General features: G+C 39.7%; 1 protein-coding gene and 1 pseudogene across 3 annotated transcripts in view; one reads left to right on the top strand and one right to left on the bottom strand.

Moving 5' to 3' along the window:
• The first annotated feature begins 5,834 nt into the window (after nt 1–5,834).
• FRYL (FRY like transcription coactivator) overlaps nt 5,835–24,261 on the top strand; it is a 221,575-nt gene continuing 203,148 nt past the window's right edge. For 2 of the 3 annotated variants that reach the window (XM_059383621.1, XM_059383604.1), the window contains exon 1: nt 5,913–6,003. The gene's annotated coding sequence lies outside the window, so the exon portion shown is untranslated. Of the gene's footprint in view, nt 6,004–24,261 lie in introns of all 3 variants that reach the window. The other variant, XM_059383630.1, reaches the window with a different exon arrangement.
• LOC132000860 (mitochondrial fission regulator 1-like) lies at nt 20,968–21,734 on the bottom strand (annotated as a pseudogene).

The raw sequence follows: 24,261 nt of genomic DNA, 5'->3' as shown, positions 1-24,261 counted from the left end.
CTTTAAGGCTGTCATCACTTAGGAAATTGTAAGAGTTTTAGGAGTTCTGTGCCAGAAATGGGACAAAGACCAAATATATATTTCTTATTTTAAATCACAATGTCATCGGATGGCTCTTTTTTTCCTTCCCTTGGGGCAGGGATCATTATAGCATGTGTGCTGATGGGAATGGTCCTTGGTAAGGGAGGAAAGAGATGGGGATTTTTGTCAGCTTGAAACCACTGTTTTAAAAATGGCTTGGATTGGGCGCCTGGGTGGCTCAGTGGGTTAAAACCTCTGCTTTCAGCTCAGGTGGCTTAAGTCATGATCCCAGGGTCCTGGGATCAAGCCCCGAATCATAATCATCACGAGAGCCCGCTTCCCTTCCTCTCTCTCTGCCTGCCTCTGTGCCTGCTTGTTATCTCTGTCTGTCATGTAAATAAATAAAATCTTTTTTTTAAAAATGGCTTGGAGATGGTTGGTGTTGGCTTGAGTTTTCTCTACCCCACCCTCATTACGGAGCCTTTATAATTTTATTTTTCTCTTTTTGGCTTGCTTAATCTTATTGTGTATCTCCGATAGATTTTTATCTTTCACATTTCTGGTAAATAGTGATTATTAGGAAGTTGAACCAATTGTGTGTAAAAAAAAAATGTAAAAGACATTTAGTGGGGAATGTGTTTCCTAAGACCCATTGTTTACCACAAAAAGGAAACCACTGACTTTGTATTGCATCAGTGAAGATAAAATTATTTTGTGAACACAGTACTTCTTTTATGAGTAACATTTTTCATACTGTGCTCAAAAGGAATTATTTTATGAAAACAATAAGTTAATGGGAATTGTAGCTTTGTTACAAGTAGGAATTTATTTAGAGAAAGGCCTTAACAATCAGATTTTGCTTCATAATGTTTTAAATGTGGAGTTATTTGCCGTAATTTAAATCATGGAAAAATAGTTTAAGCAGTTTAAACGTTAGATATTTCTTAATTTCTTGAAGTGTGATAAAAGTTTTAACTAATTTGAGGGAGAAAATAGAGCAATACACGATAGTGGGAAATAGATACTTTGATTCTGAAGCACAAGGAAATCAAATTACTATAAATACAGCTAATATTCTAGTGAGAATATATTTAAGCTATAAGTAGACCATACATCATAACCTTGTATGTCCCTGTGTATCGTAAACCCATGCTTGGTAGAAAAATTCTCCGTGAAGTTTGATAGAAACAATCAAATTTATAGAATATAGGGATGTTATACTAGATTTGGGGTCATTGAAGAGAAGTCTCCTTGGACTTTCCAGTTGGGATTTTATCTTCCACTCCTACCCTCCCCTGCCTTCCATTTCCCATTCCTGCTGGCTGGAAATATCTCTCAATATATCTTTGGTAGTAATAAAGTCTCCCAAATTCTGAGTATCTAAGAAATGTACCTATGGAGAAGCATCTCAGAAAAGCCAGAGATTGTAAGATGTTTAGATGTTGTATAATAGATAAAACTTTTTTATGTAACTATGACCCTTGCACTCATGGTGTAATGATTTCCAACTTTCTTTGGTCTACATATAATTTGCACATAAGGAGATAAGTGTACATGTGGATAAATGTCAGATAGTGGTAACTTCTATGATAAAAACAAAGTGGAAATAGGAAAGTAACATAGGAGGCCTACCTTATACTACGTAATCCCTTGAACTTTCTTTTTCTTTTACCAATTGGGAATAATAATAACCACCCTACCTCCTCAGGGTCATGTAGAATTAACTGTCTGCAAAATGCACCTAGCAGAATGCCTGTATACCAGATGACCCGTTACGTGTCATTTGCTTTTCCCTTTCTTTTTGTAGTTCAAGTCCTCTAAATCTCCAGGGTACAGAGTATGTGTAAACCGTGCATTTAAACTAGAATGTGTTTAAACCATGTCCTTTGTGTGGTTTTAAAGTTCTTGTTGAAAAGGTAAATGATAAGATGAATGAACCTTGAGGATATCCTGCTTAGTGAAATAAGCCTGTCACAAAGGACAAATCCTGTGGGATCCCACTTGAGTGAGGTCCCCAGAGTAGTCAGACTCCCAGACAGAGAAAGTAGAATGCTTTTTCCCAGGGGTTGGGAGAGGGCAAGTGGTAATGGGGAGTTGGTGTTTAATGGTCACAGAGTTTCAGTTTTGCAAGATGGAAAGAGTTCTGGACATGGATGAATGGTGATGATGTTTGTGTAACAGTCTGAATGTACTTAATGTTACTGAACTGTACACTTAAAAATGGTTAAGATGGTGAATTATATGTTATGTGTATTTTACTACAGTTTTTTAAAAAAAACGTAAATGGTGAAACTATTGTTTTTGGTAAGCTTGTTTTTGGTGGATATTACTGAATCAAGTTGTGTCCCTCCCCACATTTTATTGAGATATAATTGACATACAGTGCTATATAAGTTTAAGGCATAATGACTTGACATATATTGTGAGATGATTACAAATCAAGTTGCTCTTGACTAAATAATGAAATAGTGGGTTACTATTCTTACGTCACGAGTCTGTTTGAGATTCCCATGCACTGAAAACTGTTGATTATCAGAAATTTTCATCATCTTAATTTTTAGAGTTATCAAACCTTAAATTGTTCCTTTTAGGGCAGAGAGTGTAGTATGGCTAGAAAATAGAATTTTTTTTTTTTTTTTTTGGTATGTCAACTTAAAAAATATTTATAGCATACTTACACTCTTGGATGAATAGCAGTAACTGCATTTGTTGAATGATATATGCTGTTTCTTAGTTTATATTTAATAATTATAATACTTGTAGCACTTGATGATCTTTATAAAGTAGTCCTTGAAGATGTGACAGTTGAGAAATCCAACACTCGGGTTGGATAAGTGAGTTTCTACTTTAAAAATGATTTTAGAGGAATTGCGGTGCATAGAAACAAAGAGTGGACATTCCATGTGGCGTTTGGGTGGCTCAGTGGGTTAAGCCTCTGCCTTCGGCTCAGGTCGTGATCTCAGGGTCCTGGAATCGAGCCCCGCATCGGGCTCTCTGCTTGGCAGGGAGGCTGCTAACCCCTCTCTCTCTGCCTGCCTCTCTGCCTAAAGAGTGGACATTCCAGATGGAAAGAAAGATGTGAGTATAGGAATGGAATACGTTTGCACAGTCAAGTTCAGACAGTATTAGGGAGATGTGCTAGCAGTTTACTTTCTGACATTAGGATTTTGACATTGAGGCTTATGAATTTCTGAACTCTATTCTGTAGGAGTTAGGAGTACCACTGTATATTACCAAGCCAGAGAATTTTTTGATCACAGTTGTGCACTTGGCAGCCGTGTCTGAAGTGCATTGGAGTAGTGAGAGGGGGGAGGTCAGATACAAGTCAGAACGGGCACTTAGAACTCTTCCGACGTCATTAGGAAGAGTATTTTAGTATTTAGTATTGGCGTCAGAGTGCAAGTGACTGGGAATGAGGGTAAGTTGATAGGTGAGAACGGAGAGGCAGAGATGCATGCTAAGAGGAAATCAGGAGGAGAGTGTATGGTGCATGAATGTAAGTGAGAATTTTTTTTTTCTTTATGGTCATCTGACTGTACAGGTCAGATGTTAAGTATAACTTTGAAAAGGGATGATCTGGAGACCTTTAGAGAATGGGAAGAGAGATTTCAGCACCCTTGAAGAGTTTACTTTGGGTATTTTCTTTCAGTTTAAGAGACAAGTCATCTGTAGAGTTCAGAGTATGGTGGGGCCTGGGAGTGTAAAGCGTAGACAAGTCTCAGTGTCTCTAAGAACTCAGTAGGCTCAACCATCACTCTTGAGAACATGAGCTAGAATGGTGGAAATCATGGTATACTTTGTCACTCCTTTATATCAACTACTTCTATAGAGTAGATTTCTGTCTCATACAATGGGAGTATGTATAATCAACCAGTATTGGGTTGGTTACATGGAAAATTTGTTTTAAGTGAGGAGTCTCAGAAAGATATAGAGCTTCCGTATTTCATAACTGGAAATTTAACATGCTTATACCTCATCAATCATTGGTATAGCCCAGGTCTTCTCTTTAGGATGTTTTTCAAGGGACTTGGCTTTTACAAATCATACAGCTTAATTTTCAGGGACAAAGCATTTTTTTTCACTCATATTTTTGATGTAATATTTAACTAAATGACATAATTATTGCAAATACAATTGACATAAATGGAGTTTGGGACAAATATAGTTTACTCTGGTAAGCATGCAGCTCAGTTATTAGGGAAAAAATAAGATGGTGTAACAACAGAGGACTCCCTGCTTCCCCCGAGAGGAAGTTGAAACTTGAAAGTTCTGGTTCATTTACGGTTTAGAATGAGCAAGAGTGCTGTTTTATCTTGAATCCAATGCCTTCCCTATTGTATAGTGTGGCAAGGTGATAAGGAATAATATGGAAAATATTGGTTAGTGGTGAAGAAGTTACAGACCATATAAATATATATATAGCAGCTTGATTAAGATATAATTCACATACCATGCAAATCACCGACGTGTACGGTATTCACAAAATTGTGCAGCCGTCACCACAATTGATTTTAGAACATTTTCATCATCCCCAAAAGAAACACAGTACCCATTAGCAGTCACTCCTCATCTCCCCCCACCCCCGCCCTAGTCAACCACCCATCTATATTCTTTGTACGTAGATTTGTCTATTTCTAGGCACTTCGTATAAATAGACTCATGTAACATGTGGCCTCTGTGGCCTTTTGTGATTAGCTTCTTTCACTTAGCATAACATTTTTAAGATTCATCTATTTCATAGTGTGTATCAGTACTTTATTCCTTTTTGTGGCAGAAATACTCCATTGGATGGGATATACCACATTTATTTGTCCATTCATTAGTTGATGACACTTGTGTTGTTTCTACCTTTTGGTTATTACAAATAACCTTACTGTGAACATTTATATCCATAATTTTGCATGGATGTATTTTATCATTTCTCTTGGTATATCCTACCCAGGAGTGGAATTGCCAGGTCATGTGGAACTTGGGTTGTTTTCAGTATTTCACTTTTACAGATAATCCCACAGCAGTCCTGCCGTACACTTGATTTTGTGAGTGTACAAGTATATCTATAGGAGAATGTCCCAGAAAGAGGATTGTTGGGTCAAAGGATACATTCTTAAGTTTGTAGATACTGACATTACCACTGGCAACAGAAAGTGCTTATTTCTTAGGATACTTGGGGGTGCACTTTTTAAAAAAATTATTTAAATTATTTATTTATTTTTATTTATTTGGCAGAGAGAGAGAGAGTGAGCGAGCCCAACAGACAGAGTAGCAGGCAGAGGGAGAGGGAAAAAGCCCAACATGGGGCTCGATTCCAGGACCCTGGGATCATGACCTCAGTGAAAGGCAGATGCTTACCCAACTGAGCCACCCAGGTGCCCCAAGGGGTGTACCTTTTGAAATAAAGGCAGTTCTAGGGTCATTACCCCAGTCCTGTAAAGTATATGTCCTCAGGTACTAGGGAAGTACTCTTATGATGATTGGTCTTATGTCATTAAGAAACAGTTCGTTATGTTTAGATGGTAAGGAAATTTATAATACATTTGAGAAAGATATTATGGGTGGCAAAAAAATCTTTAATTTAGAACCTTACAAAGACAAATTCTCATTTTGTTTTCTCTCTCTTCTTTCCCTTTGTAGTTGAGGTTTTTATATAAGAAAGTTCTTCTTGTATAGATTCTCAGTTATAAAAACTAATTTCAATAATGGTACTTGTTCTATGAAAACCGTTCTATGAAAACAACTCCTGTTTTAAACATGGGTGTTACTAATAACCAACCATATTCTTTCTTTTCTCTCATTTTTTTGTCTTCCAGCTTTAACATTCCATATTCTGCTTTGTACATGGTGAATCACTACTGCTTCGCACCAGTGTGCCCACTTGTGTGCCTGTAAAGTACAAGCTCCAGATTGAAAAAGCTTCTAGATGGATCCTTTCCAAAATTGGTGTCTTTTCTACAAACTCTGTGCCTCAACAACCTGTTCTAAGTGGTAAGGATATGTACTTTTCATTTTTTCTGTTTATTCGGTTATTTAAAAAAATATTTTAAAAGATTTTATTTATTTATTTGACAGAGAGATCACAGTAGGCAGAAAGGCAGGCAGAGAGAGAAGGGGAAGCAGGCTCGCTGCTGAGCAGAGAGCCTGACGCAGAGCTCGATCCCAGGACCCTGGAATCATGACCTGAGCTGAAGGCAGAGGCTTAACCCACTGAGCCACCCAGGCACCCCTATTCGGTTATTATTATTTTTTTAAAGATTTATTTATTTGAGAGAGAGACAGAGAGCCCGAGGGGAAAGGAAGGGCAGACACCCTCCGGACCCCCCACCCCCACCCCGCCGAGCACAGAGCCTGTCTTCATCCCCAGAACCTGAGATCATGACCTAAGCTGAAACCAAGAGCCAGACGCTCAACAGACTGAGCCCCCCGGGCACCCAAGGATATGTACTTCTTAACAGAATAGTAGAAATTTATAAAAACAATTTTTTTTTGGATTGCCTTCCCCTTTATTATGCCTTCTCTCCTTATAGATGAGTAATACCTGCCTTTTTTTTTTCTTGCTAATTTTTAAAAATCACTTCTAAAAATAGTGGTAACATCAGGTTTTTTGAGGCTGCAAAACGTTCTTTCCATATGAGATTCTAGGTCCAGTATAATATCAGATATTTATAAAGAGTAAATATAAAAATATGTAAACCACTGTGTGTGTACATTATGTACTCTGTAAGTACTCTATTAATCTGTTATTGGAAGGTTGAAGTAGTTCATCCTGTTACTGTATTTTCCTATCTATTCGGGTATGTTGGGTCCATTGGGTCAAGAACATTGTCTTACTTCCCATTGATGTATGTTTTGTAGTTACATATTTATGGAGATGATAAGAGAGGTGTGTGATGCCAACTCTTCTTTTTTTAGCCTGGCACTATGTGTGCCTTTTCATATTCTAACAGTTTTTGGAAGCATAGATGCTGGTTAGTTAACATGTTTTTTGAACATCCCTGAGATTTACTCAATACATTTTTGGCCGGGGTGGGGGTGGGGTGGGGTGGGGCAGAGGCAATAAAGTTGAGCAGAACCAGTTGCTTCTATAGGAAACGTTTAAGAGAAAATTACTGAAGTAGGTTCACTTTGAGTGTTAGTCAACAAATATTTACCCAAATGGAAATACATGACAATACTTAGCATTGTAGAGAAGTAAGTCATTCAGTGGAACCATGGTGTTAGATTAGGACACAAGGTCTGGAGGTTGAGTGAAGAATGGGGTGCATTTTAGCCCTAGTCCTAATCATTAATTGCATAGTGTGTTCTTGAGTGCGAGTTCATTAGCCTCAGTGGACCTCAGTTTTCTCATCGATGAAATGAGTGAGTTAAACTAAGTGATTTATAAGCTGTTTTGGTGCTGTCATACATCTAACACTTTTAGGATTGTAATGAAAATATTGGCAGATTGCTCGTTTTTTGAGGATACCTTTCTTCTGTAACCCCTTTGATAGAGACATTTTTAGACTGCATTCTGTGAATTATGGAGTTACAATAAGGCTTCCACTAACAGAACATTTTTCAATTAATCCTTTTGTTTTGAAGTTGATGTCTTATTTCTCTCCATGTTTTTAAAAAAATTTTTTTAAATTAATTCATTTATTTATTTGACAGACCGAGAGGACTAGTAGGCAGAGAGGCAGGCAGAGAGGGGGAAGCAGGCTCCCTGCTGAGCAGAGAGCCTGATGTGGAACTTGATTCCAGGACCTAGGGATCATGACCTGAGCCGAAGGCAGCGGATTAACCCACTGAGCCACCCAGGCTCCCATCTCTCCACGGTTTTTATTCTTCTCTTGGCCTCTAGAATTTTCCATTATTTGATGCCGATTTTCCCTTTCTGTCTCTTGTGTCATGTTGGTGGCTCTCATCATGCTGCTTTGATCTGCCTAGCCTCCATCATTCTCACCTGACTGATTTTCCAAGATCTCTACATCTTAGACCAGAGCTTCCAGTCCCGGGCCCCTTACTCATACAGACACCTTTTGAAATATGCTTTGGAGAAGGGTATGATTCTTTGGCAGGTAGCTGAAACCAATTAGTTAACCAGCATTAGTTCACTGGGACTAGAGCCCCAAAGTTCTGCGTACCGCTTACACCCCACCCCTTCTTACCTTAGGCCTCCCCATCACCTGGAACATTTCTATTTCTGAGTTTTTGGAAAGTTTTCTGTCATGATCATTACCCTCTGTCACATCCCACTTCTCAAATCTGTTCTTAATCTTCATTATGACTTGCAGTTTCTTGGCATTTTTTTTGTTTTTCTAACCAAGTGAGCTATTTCCTAGCCTCATTAGCTTTCCTCTTAGCCAAACTCCATGATCATTCTTGCATCATATATTCTCTTGCCTTTTTAAAATTCTGAGCAACTGCTTTACCAAACCTCAAACCCAAGTTCCTTTGCCATATATATCCTTTCCCCCCTAGTTCTGGATGCTTGATATAGTTGGGAAAGGACATACGACTAAGTTTAGTTGGGAAAGGACATACGACTAAGTTTGGATCTACTCAGGAGTCATTGACGTGATCTCTGAACTGATTCTTTTCAAAGTCGGTTTCTTATCGTTCCTTTGAAAGATTCATATCTTGTCACAGTCCGGTTGCCTTTTTGGAGTGATCTAGCATACTTCCCTGACCTGTTCTTCTTTTTTACTTCCGGTTTTTTTCTGTGTCTAAATAAGAAATGTTTTCTTTATTTGTAACTTTTATTAAGGAAAATTTAAATTTATATAAAAGTAAATGGACTAGTATAATGAACCCTCTTGTATTCATCACTCAGGTTTGATAATTATCAGGTCATGGCCAAATTGTTTGTCTGTCTCCCACCGACTTCTCTGCCACTCCTGTATCATTTTAAAGCAATGCTAGACATCATATAATTTATTTGTATTTCAGTATGTATTCTTAAAGTAGCAGACCTTCTTTTAAAAAAATACAACCACAATACCATTACCACCTTTAAAAAAAAAAAAACAAACACAGCAACAATCCCAGTGTAATAAAATATCCAGTTGGTGGTAATTTTGATTCTCTCATACATTTTTAAAGGAGGTGACTTGATTGACTCAGCATCTAGATAAGCCCTCCCTTCAGTACAGTTTGTTAATTTTTCTCCTAAGGTTCCCCCTCCCCGCTTGTCCTTAAAATTTATTTGTTGAACAAATTGGGTCTTTGTCCTGTACATGTGACTGATCTTGATTACATTCCTGTTAAGTGACTCAACATATTCCTCTGTCCTTTGTATTTCTTGTTAATTGGTAGTTGGATCTAGAGACTTGCTCAGATTCGGGTTCACTTTCTTTTGGCAAGTCTGTGTGTTTGACAAGTGTCTGGTGCACAGAGCTTTTAGTTCTCCCTCTTTTAATGTTGATTAGTTGCCCTTTGTACTCAATGCTTTAGATCAGGGGATGGCAAACTTTCCCTGTAAGGGGCCCGACAGCGTGTATTTTAGGCAAAGTGGGCCATCTGGTTTCCTCTGATGCAGCTACTAACTTTGCCCTTGAAATGGGAAAGCAGCCATAGACAAAACATAAAGGAATGGGTGTAGCTGTGTTCTAATAAAACTTTATTTACAAAAACGGGTGATGGGCTCCCTGCTTTAGGTCTATTAAATAATTAGGGTTTGCAAGACAGTGATGTGTTAATACTATAGCTTTATTGTTCATTTATCAAGTGAAATCTTCTATAAAGAGAAACTGTTCCTCATGTACTATTTGTTACCTAGTTGTATAGTTCGTATAGGAAAGGTTGGAGAAAAGCTTGATAGTTTCCCCTGGCTTACCAATTTCAAAACAGTGAGTTGGTTATATTAACCTCTAACAGTGATCAGTTAGGGTTGCCCCTTCTCCCCTAGACTCGTTATGGACTCTTAGATTTGAACATAATGGATTATTTTTATTAATGCTTAAATTATTTAAACCTTGGTCAGTGGGAGCCTTTTAAAGTTGCTTACTGAATTATTTTGACGTGACTCTAGTAGTTTTTGATAGCTTCTTGATTATCTGGTATGACAAGGAGTTCCAGGCACATCATGTACATTTCCTCCCTACACCTGGTATTTAGGGACCCCTGACTGCTTTAGTGGGGAATGGGATTTAAAGACTATAATCTCGGTTCTACAGGTTCGCATTTCTAATAGATTGATCATTGTTTCTAGGTATTTTCAGTAGTCAAAATTAGGGGAAATTTTTTTTTAAGATAGAGAACCTCATGAATTCATATGGATACTTCCAGTTCTGTTTCAGCTTGATAAGATTTTTGCTCAGTCTCTTTTTTTTCTTAATAAGATTTTATTTATTTATTTGACAGAGAGATCACAAGTAGGCAGAGAGGCAGGCAGAGAGAGAGAGAGGGAAGCAGGCTCTCCGCTGAGCAGAGAACCCGATGCGGGGCTCGATCCCAGAACCCTGGGATCATGACCTGAGCCGAAGGCAGAGGCTTTAATCCACTGAGCCACCCAGGCGCCCCTTGCTCAGTCTTTTTAAAAAATTTTACATCCATCTTTTTCTCTGCTGAAAATCCTGGTTCTCAATGACACCAGGAATAATACAATTAGAACATTCCATAATTCCTCATTTTGAGTACCCCTGTGTGTTATACACACAGCAGTCTTAGACCAGCAGTACAAGTGTTAAAGCTTTGTGTCTACCTTCCTTTTTTTTTTTTTTTTTTTTTTTTGGACAGAGAGAGATCACAAGTAGACAGAGAGGCAGGCAGAGAGAGAGAGAGGGAAGCAGGCTCCCCGCTGAGCAGAGAGCCCGATGCGGGCCTCAATCCCAGGACCCTGAGATCATGACCTGAGCCGAAGGCAGCGGCTTAACCCACTGAGCCACCCAGGCGCCCTGTGTCTACCTTCTTTTGCCCAACATTTATCTGTGAGATTTACCCATGTTGTGTGAAATAGGTTTTTTTCATAGCTGTGTAGTATTCCATTGTGGGAACTGCCGCAATCTATCTATCCAGTTGATGGCTATTTTAGTTGCTTCTAGTTTGGGATAATTATGAATATGGTTGCCGGGAACATTCTTGTATGGGTCTTTTGGTGGATATAAGTGCTTTTTTTTTCCTGGGTAGGTACCCAGCAATGGAATTTGTAATTCTTTTTTGATAAGGGGCATATTTCCTTAGGAATGTTTAGTCAAAGTACTGTGTGCGTTATCTATTGCTGTGTAACGAATCACCCCAGAACTTAGTGGCTGAACGCAGTGAGCCATATCTCAGTTGCTGTGGTCATTTTCTGTAGGGCGCAGCATAATTGGGAGCCTCTCACTCAGGGTTTCTCATAAAGCTACAATCTCGGTGTCAGCAAGGACTGCATTCATCCCAAGACTCAGCTGGAGGGGAAACAAAGGAGTCCCTGGGTGTGCTTTCAAGCACAGTGTGGTGATTATTGGCAGGTCTCAAATTCTTTCTAGCTATTGGTCAGAAACTAGTTCCCTGGGCTTCTCCCCAGGGCACTTAACAACATGGTAGCTGATTATAAGGTTGGAGCAAGGGAAAAACCCAAAATGGAAGCCATGACCTTTTCAAAACCTGTTCTTGGAGTGACAACCTGTCACATATGCTGCATTCTTCTAAAAAAATTTATTGTGTTAAAAATATACTTAATATGTAAAATATATAACATGAAATATACCATGTTACTCATTTTTGAGTGTATAGTTCATTTGCATTAAGTACATCACACAACCATTCATCTCCAGAACTTTCTCTGTCTTTCCAAACCAAAACTGTAGACCCCTTAAATATTACTAACGCCCCATTTCCCTCTTGCCTCAACCCCTGACAGCCACTCTTTTGCTTTCTTTCTCTGAATCTGACGACTCTGGGTCCCTCATGAACGAAATCATAATGGTATTCGTCCTTTTGTGACTTATTTCAGCTTAGCAGAAGGTCTTCAAGATTTCATCCGTGTGCATGTGTCAGAATTTCATTCCTTCTTTTAGGCTGAATAGCATTCCATTGTACATATACACCGTGTTTTACTTACCCATGCGTTTGTTGGTGGACATTTGTTTCCTCCTTTTGGCTAACGTGAAAAAATGCTGCTAGGAACATGGATGTTCTGCTGCATTCTGTTCTTAGAAACAAGTCTCTAAATACAGTCCTCACTAAAGAGGAGGTAAGTACCTGAGGGTGTGAATACCAGGAAGTGTGGGGATCGTGGGGCCCCTCCCAGAGGCTGCCTACCCTACTGTTGAAGGCAGTCTTCATAATTGTTCTCTGTTCAACTATGCCACCAACTGGATAGACATTTAAACTTACCTATTTTAATTTTGATACTTAGTAATTGTTCTAAAATGTAATTTTGTTTTATAATCATGTATAACGGTTTCACGGTTCCAAAGTCAAATCTGCAAAACAAGATTTATACAGAGGAGTCTAATTTCCATCTCTGGTTTCTCTACTTTCCCTTCCAAGTAATTGCATTCTAAAAATTTGTTCTTCCATTCTGTTTGTTTGTTTGTTTTAATAGAATCAAAATATATATTCATAGTCTTCCTTTCTTATATAGAATACTGTATGCCTTACTTTTTTCACTTAATATATCCTGGGGATCCCTTCTTGGTAGTAAATTACTCATTCTGTTTTACAGCTACATTGAGTGAATAGACTGGTTCATTTAGCCGGTTCCTAATTGGTGGCCATTTGAATTGTTTCCAATTTCTTGTTCATAGTACTGCTATGAATAGCCTTGTGCATATACATGTCTTTTTATATTTTGCCATTGTGTATTTGGGACAGATTCCTAAATAGGAATTGCAGGGTCAAGGGGTAAATGAGTATGCAGTCTTACTAGATATTGCCAGATTTATCCTCTTGTCTCTCTCTCTCTGTATTCACATCAATAATGTGTGAGAGTGCCTATTTGTCTATACATAACCTCAGCAACAGAATATGTTGTCAGATTTTTGGGGTTTTTTTGCCGAATGGAGTATCCTTGTTGTTAATTTCCATCTCATTATGAATGAAATCAAATATCTTTCCTTTTTAAAAGATATTATTTATTTATTTGACAGAGATCACAAGAAGGGGGAGCAGTAGGCAGGGGGAGATTTGAGCAGAGGGGAGGGGGGCTCAATCCCAGGACCCTGGGATCATGTCCTGAACTGAAGGCAGACACTTAACCAACTGAGCCACCCAGGAGCCCCTGAATATTTTTTAAAGTTTTAAAAATTTCTTTATCTGTAGACATTTTATTTTATTTTATTTTAAGATTTTATTTATTTATTTGACAGGCAGAGATCACAAGTAGGCAGAGAGGCAGGCAGAGAGAGAGGAAGAAGCAGTCTCCCTGCTGAGCAGAGAGCCCGATGCGGGGCTCGATCCCAGGACCCTGTGATCATGACCTGAGCCGAAGGCAGCGGCTTTAACCTACTGAGCCACCCAGGCGCCCCTGTAGACATTTTAGAATCATTTAAATCAACAATGAATCTTTAAAGATACTATTACACCAAATTTACATTGAGGTATACATTGAGCTGAATATATTTTTATATGGTTAGGATGTAAGTGCATTCCTTTTTCTGTTAACTATCCATTTTTTTTAAGCCCCATTTTCTCTAGGTTTGTTGATATTTTCTACTTTTTAACCCTTTTGCATATTAGGAATATCAGTCTCTTTGTCTGGTTTCTTCTTCTTGGCAGTTATATGGAAGTTTTTCTGATCTCCTTGCTTTATTTTGCTTCTCCTTTTCCAAAAATGTTACATTTACTCTTATGTTACATTTACTCTTTCCCCTTTGGTATTCCACATAATACAGCTCAGACCTAATCCTCAACTTCTTCAACTTAACATTCCCCAGATGGAATTACACTTTATCCCCAAACTTGATGTTCCTGTATTCCCTTTATTAGGTAATGGTGCTATCGGTAATTTTTCCCAGTAGAGCACCTGAAGTGGTCTTTCCTGATCTGTTTATCATTCAGCAAGCGTTTGTTAAGCCCCTGCCAGCTACTGGTGCAGACGCCAGGGAATCAATGGTCATAGTCCTACCACTCAGGGAATAATCTAGTGTGTTTGGGGAGTGTGTGGGGGGGCTGATGATCTGATATATACACAAACCCATGTCTAAATTTGTGGTACGTATTTCAAGCGAGAATTTAAAGATTGGGACATATGACTAGGTTAGAGAGGTTAGGAGTCTCGCCTCTTTGAGAGTCGTTTAAACTGAGGTTTGAAGGCTATTTAGGGTTCACCTGGTGGAAAACACTGGTGCCAGTTTCCGGACATAGGAAACAGCGCATGAAGGATCCTGAGGCAGGGAGAAGTTGGGCTTCTAGGAAATGAAAAGGCCCGCCTGACTGGCACGTAGGGAGGTGGGGTGGATAGCCTTGAGAAGCAGTGTGGTTTACTTTATTAAAAAATCAGTCTGGTTGGGCTGGGGGGCATGCGTGGGAGGGGGAACATGCCAGTTGGTTAGGCGACTGTAGTAAGCATTTGTGGAAAGTGCTGGTCTCCCATTCGCTCGGCTGTGAAATTCTTGGAGTTCTACTTCAGTTCTTTGTGCCTCCCAGAGCCTTCGTTCCAGGAAGTTCTCTCTTGACTGTCCCAGTGGGTTTTTACAAACTGGTTCTGCTCTTTCAGTCTTTCCTTCTATCTGCTTCGCAAGGTAATGTTTAGAAATCCCAGGTCTGTTCCTATCACTTCCTTTCTCAAAAACTCATGGCAGCTCCCTGTGTTGGTTAATTTTGTGTGTCAACTTGACTGGTCTAAAGGATGTCCAGAGAGCTGGTAACCATGATTTCTGGGTGTGTCTGTGAGGGTGTTTCCACAAGAGATTAGCACTGAAGTCAGTAGACTCAGTAAAGAAGATCTACCCTCACTGGGGATGGGTGGGTATCCCCAGTTCTCCCAGGATCCAAATAGAACAAAAAGGCAGAGAGAAGGTGAATTTGTTTGTGTTCCTTGTGCTGGGACCTCCATCTTCTGCTGTCCTCAGACATTTAAGTTTTAGGTTCTTGGGCCTTTAGAGTCTAGGACTTACACACAGAGCAACCCCTGCTCCCACCCTTGGCCTCAGACGAGAATTACGAGAGTTACGCCATTGACCCCCTCTGGGTCTCAGTTCCCTGTGGGACTACTGCTGAATTATACCACTGGCTTTCATGGTTCTCCACTTTGCAGATGGTACATCATGGGACTTCTCCATAATCACATGAGCTAATTCCACAGTAAACTTTTTAAATATCTTTCTCTCTTTTGGTTTTGTTTCTCTGTAGTCTCTGAGCCCTGACCAGTACACTCCCTCATTGTGGGAAGATGAATGCCCACCTGAAATTGAAGGCTCTGTCATTTTCTTTAAGCCTTAAGGTGTGCTACTCTGACACTGCTTTCCTTTAGACAACCACACCGATATGTTCCTACCTTTTTTCTTTAGCTCTTGTTCATCTTCTGTCACGACATCTCTGCTTCTAGAACGCCGTCTTCTCTCTCTCTCTTTTCCCTAAAGGTTCTCCTTAGATCCTAACTATCCCCCAGTCCTTCTTAAATCTCCTCAGTCAGGTTGACTTTTAACCCACATGCATACCCTATTTTCCTTTTTGATATGTCAATTCTAAAATTTGTCATACTGTCTGTTGTATTAGAATATTCACATTATTTATTTGGAGTGCAAAGAAGTTTTTCATTTTTGCCACTGATAACTCAATAAATATTTTAATTGATAGTGATATGAAATTCGGGGGCATTCAATGTGGTAGATCACATTTCAAAATCTTTTGTAAAAGAGACAAGTCTCAAATACAATTAAAAAAAAATATATCCTATTAAACCTTCAGGGATAGGAAAATTTTCCCTTTTGGACCGGTCTTCACAATTCAGTGAACACCAAGTAATACTTAAACTGTCTATACTAGTTTGACAAAAATATGTTTATATGACGATATCAGAGCACTCTTAACGACTTCTGGGGAGAGGGGAGGTGGGAAAATGGCTTATTTAGAGAATTTAGTATTTGATTTCTACAGTGGTAGAGAATGGCCAATAAAATCATGACTATGTAGCATATCTGAATCTCTTCTTTTACCTGAGGTGTCTTGGGGACTAATCTACTTGGCTAATTTTTTTAATTAGGTGTCTTGCTGGTTGAATGCACTCATCTGCATGTTGACAAATCATACTATACTTGCTTCTTATGTGTGATTTATTTTGTACATCAGGGCCGGCCTGCAGGTTTCTTTTGTGAATAGTACTAGCATTTACTGCTTGCAAAAACAATTTTATGTTCTCCATCTTTCTTTTTAATTCTTACAGGTCTTCTTACTTCTTTTCTCCTTTCCTCTCTCTCTCTCTCCCTCTCCTCCTATAAATGAGGTTAAGTCACTTTGTTAATATTGCTTAATATTGTATAACTCTACTGCATACATTGTGCTGCCTTCTCATCTGAGGTCATTTCTCTGTAATTATAATGGAGATGGGTTTCTATAGATTGGTTTTACATGGGACTATTTAGATACTAATGTAAGCTTTAGTCTGTTTGGATCACCTCTTGAAATAAATGACTGTTTTTTGTTTTCTTACATATTGAAGCAATAAAATGGTTGGGCGATTTTAATAATTTTAATAATTCCATCCTGAAATGGGATTTGTTTTTGTCTTTGGAAATGCAGTGGGGACTAAACCTTTTAAACCTATTTTAAAAGTTAATTTCCTAAAGTCACGTTTCACGTTTGTGGTGTTTCAGCAGTAATAACTAAAGAGAAGTGTTTGGTTATATTATTTTAAGGTAAAAATACCTTCATGGAAATTCTTAGTGAGCTTGCTTATGATGAAATTAGGACATTAAATGTTAGTTTCTGCAATATGATTTTTTTTTTTAAATGGGTTTGAAACCTTACCCAGGAAAGGTGGTTATAGGTAAGAATCAAATCATCACTTGATAGTGTGATCTTCAATCACACTATGCATTTGGTTTGGAGTGGTGAAAGTTTTTATTTTTAAAACTGAGAATCTATAAAACAAAGAATGTTTCCTGTAGCTCATGGTTTGATAGGTTCATGAAAGACTTAAGTGATAAAATTGTCCCAAGTGAAATACTGCATTCCACATAGGATTTATGTAACCAGTAGCCAGGTGAAAAACCTGGTGAGGTGGGAGAATGACTCACTTCCTTGCTTTGCACCCTCCACTACTATTTTCTCTCTCCTTTCCAATCCTCTGTGAGAATTCCGGTTTCCAGTTCAATCGCAGCCTTAATCCACAAGCCCAATCTATTAAAAGATAAGCATTTGCTATTTTGTAATGGGTTCCATTTGTACCATATTGGAACTTTCTAAACACTCTCCTTGTAGGACAGTTGAGGAGGGATGGTCCTACAGCTGGATGGATCTCAGATTCCAGAAGGTCATAGATCTGTCTTATTCACTCGTAGTGTCCTTCACGGCCTAGCTTGATAAACCATCAGACTCAGCAAAGGTAGTAGAATTATGTCTGTTCTTACTTATTACACTCTACCTGGTTTTATATTTCTGGAAAGCTTGAACTTTTTTTCTTCCCTTTTTGCTTTATTCTAATAGAACATCTAGTTAGTATTTATATCTACCCTTAGTATGATTTCAGTATATATCAAGATTCTTAAGAAGAAGCGTATAATATCTAAGTTGGGAAGTTGGTGCAGAGACAGCATTCCAAGGGTATTCTGATGACCCTGAACTGTCCACTAAACTGAGCCAAGGACCAACTATTATCCCAACATAAAGGAGGAATAAAGGAAAATGGGCCTCTCCGGCACGAGGAGAAAAAGGATGATTTAAGTGTAGCGCGGAAAAGTTTCATTTTAAATCACAGATGTGGCAGTTGATACTTGTATAGTCCATCGGTTTTCCCTATAAATGTAGCGACTGCTAACTGAGTTTTGCAGCTGATTGAATTATCACCGGTGTTGAAACTGAGCATCCGTCTTTGGGAAACATTTTAGGTAAAAGATAATTTTAAGAACTCTGGCTACAACAGAGGAATTTCACTCTCTTTTGTAAAGTTGTTCTAGGACTTTTAAATTAATAATATGACATTAGCAGAAGATTGAATTTAGTCTTAAAATAAGCAACAAAGCTCTGTGATTTGTTGGCCATGATATAATTTCTCCTTTCTCCCTCTTTTTTAGACTTTAAAAAAAAAATCGATTTGTAGCTTCATATCACTGTGGCTAGAAAAGATGCTTGATATGATTTTAGTCTTCTTAACTTTAGTCATACTTGTTTTGTGGCTTACCATGTGAGCTGGTCTAGAGGATGTTCCCGGTGCACTTGAGAATGTACTGTTGCTTTTGGATGGGATGTTCTGTCTATATATCTGTTAGGTCTGTCTTGTCTAACATGTCATTTAAGGTTGATGTTTTCTTATCATCTGTCTGGATAATCTATCCCTTGACGTAAGTAGGGTATTCAGGCTGTTATAGTACGGCTGTTTCTCCATTCGTATCTGTTAATGTTGGTTTTATATTCAGATGCTCCTATATTAAGTTCATAAGCATTTGCAAATGTTACATTCTCCTGTGGGTTTGACCCTTTATCCTTATATAACGCCCTTTGGCTCGTCCCCTCTTCTTACAGTCTTTGTTTTGAAGTCCGCTTTTGTTTCTGAAATAAGCACAAGTACACCAGCTTTCTTTTAGTTTCCATTTATATGGAGTATCTTTCTTTTTTTAGAGAGTGTGTGCTTGCAGTGGGGGGTGGGGTGAGGTGGGGATAGAGCGGGAGCGGTGCAGAGAGGGAGGGAGAGAAAGAATCTTAAGCAGGCTCCGTGCCCAGCTTGGAACCCCACGCAGGGCTTGGTCCCAGGACTCTGAGATCATGACCTGAACCAAAATCAATAGTTGGATGCTTAACCAACTGGGTCCACCCTGGTGTTCACAGAATATAATTTTCTATCCCTTCACTTTCAGTCTGTATATGTTCTTACAACTAAGGGAGTCTCTATTGGGCAGAATTTAGGTTTTGACTTTTCTTTTTTTTTTGTTTTTTGGTTTTTTAAAGATTTTATTTATTTATTTGACACAGAGAGAGAGGGAGATCACAAGTAGGTAGAGAGTCAGGCAGAGAGAGAGAGCTGAGAGAGAGAGCTGAGCAGAGAGCCCGACTTGGGGCCCAATCCCAGGACCCCAGGATCATGACTTGAGCCAAAGGCAGAGGCTTAACCCACTGAGCCACCCAGGCGCCCCATAAGGTTTTGTTTTTTAATCCATTTACCCACTCTGTCTTTTGATTGTAGTATTTAGTCCATTTATATTTAAAGTATAGTTATTGATAGGTATGTACTTATTGCCATTTTGTTGATTGTTTTTTGGCTGTTTTTGTAGTTCCTCTCTCTTTTCTTGCTCTCTTTGAGGTGTTATGACATTCTTTAGTGGTGTATATTTACTGTAGGTTTTGTTTTGTAGTTAAGGTTAGCCTTTACTATAACAACTTATATCTGCTTATATCTATTAACAGGCTGTTTTAAGTTGATAAAATAGTTGCCAATTTAAGTTTGATCTGCATTTGCTCCACATTTTTATTCCTCCTCCGCATGTTTTGATGTCACATTTTACACCCCCCTCCCTTTCTCTTTTAATCCTTTCCCTTCTCCAACTCTCAAAAAAGTACCCAGAGATTAAATTCAGGGAAACTCAAAGAGCCAAGGTGAGCCAGCCCAGCATTAGCAGGCTCCCTCCCACAGGGGCCAAAGTCTGGGCACAGGGGGTCTCCCTTCAGAGCCTGGTAGTAAAAGCTGGTGCAGAATAAGGTGGTTCCAGAGGCTTGCCATAAATGGGGCACCCCCAGCAGGGCTATGCTGTGTAAGAAATGGTGTCTGTTGGCCTTGTCAAAGAGCTCCTTCCCTTGGAAGGAGCCCCATAGGAGGCCAAGCCTAAGGCCCCGGCTCTGGACCAGGCACCAAAGCAGTGGAAAGCAGCCCATGGCGGTGCGTGGTCTCGTGCTCAGAGAACTTACATCTTTTTATCTTGCGTATCTCTTAACTAATTATCGTACTCATAATAACTACTTTTGTCTTTTTAAGGTAATAGGTGATGAATACATTATTTTTATTATCTTTCCAGTGAGATTTACTATTTGATAGGTGTTCCTTGACTGATCAGTGCTCTTTCTTTTCAGCTTAAAGAGGTCATTTGAATGTTTCTTGTAAGGCTGATTTAGTGATGATAAACTCCTTTGTGTTTTGCTCATCTGGAAATCTCTCTCCAATTCTGAATGACAACTTTGCTTGATTAGAAGTTTTCTTCTTTTCAGCATTTTGAATTTATTATGTCACTCCTTTTTGGGCTGGAAAATGTGTTGATAGTCTTACAGGGGTTCCCTTTTACAAAACAAGTTATTTTTCTCTTGCTGCTTTTAGGGTCTCTTTGGGTTTTTCCGATTTGGAACTCTGGGCCTCCTGGATCTGGATGTCTATTTGCACCTCCAGGTTAGGAATGTTTTCAGCTGTTCTTTTTTTCAAATGAGATTTCTGTCCCGTTTTTTCTTTCCTTCTGGGAGGAAGAATGTTAGTAAGGAGAATGTTAGTCAATTTGATGTTGTCCCATAAGTCCCTTAAGCTATCTTCACTTTTTATTTTTTTTTTTCCTACTTGCTGCTCTGATTGGGGGAGTTCTCCTGCCTTTTCCTTGAGTTCACTTATCCTTTCTTCGGCTTCATCTAGTCTGCTGGTGAACCCCTCTCTTGTCTTTTTCCATTGAGTTATCCTGTTCATCAGCTCTGGGACTTCTGTTTAGTACTTCCAGAAGATTTCCATCTCTTTGTTGGTTTTCTGTGTTCATCCATTCTTCTCCTCAGTTTGGTGAGCATTTTATGTCTATTACTGGGAACGCTTTATCAGGTAAATTATTTATCTCTGTTGTCATTAAGGGTCTTTTTTTTCCGAGGTTTTTATTAGAGCCAGATCTTGGCTCTGTTCCATCTGGCGAAAGTCCTTCAGGATCCCCATCATTTCTGCAAAGCTGTTGGCCTTGGACAGAGAGACACAGTTACCCTCTTCAGACGAGCCGCAGGGGGCCCTGTGTTGCGGTTTGCAACATTCGGGGCTGGCAGATCAAAGCAGTGGGACTGGTGGAAGCTCAGGGACCTGTACCTTGGTCTCCTTGGGGATGTCAAGGGAAGTTGTACAGTGGGTGGAGGATCCTAAAAGGGAGAAGAGACATTTAAACTTCCTGGAGATAAGACATCTGTTGTTAATGAACCCAAAGCTGAATCAGCTGCCAGTATCTTAGCAATCTGGCTGTGCAGGTGGCTTAGCTCATCTTGCACTTCTGTGGTGTGGCTTAGGGCACTGGCAAGGCTGGTTTCTTCAAGGTCAGGAACTTCTCCTCCGACCCCTGCAGGCTGGGTACCGAGGTATTGTGGTGCATAACAATCTGAGGGTTTGGCTGCCAGGTATGTCTCAGGAGCTATGTGTCACCCCTGACCCGGGCAAATGGTTCCTCTTGATCTGCATTTGTCGAGGTGATGTCACCCTGAATGGGGACGCAGGTTGAACATGTTGGGCAGGGTCTTGAAGGGTGTCCAGGGACCTGGCATCCGGGACAGGTTGGTCCCAGTTCTTTTCACTAAACTGCGTGTAGCCCCATGAGGTTTGTCTTGCCACATTGGATGGTCACGTTGGCTACCGTTCCTGAGATTTCAAATGGTTCCTGTACTTGAAGGACAAAAGCAGCCAGAGAGCAGCTCTTGGGGCACGGGTTGGCTGGAAGCATGACTCCTTTCTATCAGGCCATCTCAAGGAACACCAGATTTCTCTTCCTAATGGCCCCTCCTACCACAGCAGGCACCCCCCGCCATCTTTTTTTTTTTTTAACTTTCAATACAGGAAGTTTGTTCTTTTTTCATTAAATAATTAATACATAACTATGCTTAAATCTTTAACTCTGAGGTTCAGAGTCAATATAAAAACACTGAAATCATAATTACATTTTATTATTATTATTATTATTATTATTATTTTTAAAGATTTTATTTATTTATTTGACAGACAGAGATCACAAGTAGGCAGAGAGGCGGGCAGAGAGAGAGAGGAGGAAGCAGGCTCTCTGCTCAGCAGAGAGCCCGATGCGGGACTCGATCCCAGGACCCTGAGATCATGACCTGAGCCGAAGGCAGCGGCTTAACCCACTGAGCCACCCAGGCGCCCCCATAATTACATTTTAGATTAAGAACTTTATTGCGTAGAACTTTATATATAACAGCTTATTTTAAAAAAAATATTTTATTTATTTATTTGACAGACAGAGATCACAAGTAGGCTGAGAGGCAGGCAGAGAGAGAGGGGGAAGCAGGCTTCCTGCCGAGCAGAGAGCCCGATGTGGGTCTCAATCCCAGGACCCTGAGATCATGACCTGAGCTGAAGATAGAGGCTTTAACCTACTGAGCCATCCAGGTGCCCCAACAGCTTATTCTTTTAAAGGATAAAAGAATCCAGATGAATGGTATTCTTAATTCATTTAGGAGCTTTGTCAGTTTCCGTAGCTGCAAAGTTGAACATTTACAGAAGTTATGGGTTTGTTCCAATAATTAGTGGTTGTTTTTTTCATTCTTATTGGCTACTTAATTAATTTGCATTTTTAGGGCACCATTTCTTTGGATACAGTGAACCAGTTCTGAATTCTACCCTCTTATATTTGTAATTTGTTTAAACTGACTTAACCGCTGTGAAGAATAAAGCCTATTGGTGGAGTAGGGTGGGGTTTTTGGACTTTTGTGTGCAGTCCTTTTAGAGTTACTGCGTGAGCTGGAATGTGAAGGCTGAAGCTGTGTGGCATGTTCTATATGGTCATCCATAGTGACCAAACTCATTTGGAATGTTGTTTTGTTACTGACTCTGAAACGTGTTATTTTCCATACAGAGGATTTTGATCTGAAGAAATTGCTTCTCATCTTCTATAAATTTCTAGAGCGAGAGGACCTGTCAATCAGTGTAAACCTCACCCTACACAATACTTCCTTTCATAAACATGGGGAGGAGGCGTCCCCAAGATCACCATTTCTGGGATAAAGCCAGGCACCGTTGCGTAACAAGGATGGTATGGGATAGCACCCAACTTCAGAGCTTGTCACATGGGGAAGCTGTGGCTCACAGGCCTACAATCATGTTTTTTTGAGCTTTAATAGGTTACTTAAATGATTGGCTTTTAAAAAAAATTTTATTTTTAATTTATCTTATTTATTTAAAAAAATTTTTTTTAAGATTTTATTTATTTGTCATAGAGAGCAGGCAAGCATAAGCAGCGGGGAGCAGCAGGCAGAGGGGCAAGCAGCCTTGCTGCTGAGCAAGGAGCCCTATGTGGGACTTGATCCGAGGACCCTGGGATCGTGACCTGAGCTAAAGGCAGACACCTTAACTGATTGAACCACCCAGGCGTCCCAGTTTTTTGTTTTTTTAATCAACAGCTAGCTGTCTCCTCCAAGAGAGGCAAAAAGTTGTCTGTAGAGTCCCAGATTGTCGATGCAGTGAGTCTTCTGACTGCAGAGATGGTGAGCCCCGCTTACTTGGAGAGGTCTTTCCTGTCCCCTCTTCCACTTACACTGAAGATTGTTTCCCTTGTCTGTATCTGATTGTTGCTTGCACATATTTGGGTAACTTTTGCCAAAGCACCTGAAACTGTCATCACACATTGTCTCTTCTGGCTGGTCTGTAAGTTTCTGGGTGGTGGTGGTTGTGTCTCTGTAGGTACCACTTAGTGCACATCCTGGGAACTCAGGCTTGACCATGAGTTAAGTGCATATCTCCCTGGGGCTTGTGGAGACTCCTCATTAACTGGTCCAGTAATATCGTTGGATGTTATTGCTAACAAATCTTTAATGAAAGAGCTCAAGAGAAACTAATCCTATCCTGTATCCTCTACCACTCCCATCATACCCATTCTTATTTCTTTCTCTTATGCCAGTGCAAATTCTCTGTTTCCTTTATTTCTTTCAAGGAGCATTTCAAGTCCTTCTCCATGAAGCTTTTTCAAGGTATGTTTAATTTTGATTTTTAGTAGTTAAAATCTAGAAATCTGGGAAAAGGTGGGAAATGTTAACTAGAACTGGAAATTTGGAATTTCTCATTAAAATACATTATTCTTGGGGGTGCCTGGGTGGCTCAGTGGGTTAAAGCCTCTGCCTTCGGCTCAAGTCATGACCCCCAGGGTCCTGGGATCGAGCCCTGCATCAGACTCTCTGCTCAGCAGGGAGCCTGCTTCCCCCGCCCCTCTCTCTGCCTGCCTCTCGGCCTACTTGTGATTG

The sequence above is a fragment of the Mustela nigripes genome, chromosome 1 (assembly GCF_022355385.1).
Source record: "Mustela nigripes isolate SB6536 chromosome 1, MUSNIG.SB6536, whole genome shotgun sequence".
Classification (NCBI taxonomy): domain Eukaryota; kingdom Metazoa; phylum Chordata; class Mammalia; order Carnivora; family Mustelidae; genus Mustela; species Mustela nigripes.
The sequence above is the reverse complement of the archived record's forward strand: the minus strand, read 5'-3'. Positions and strand labels throughout refer to the sequence as shown.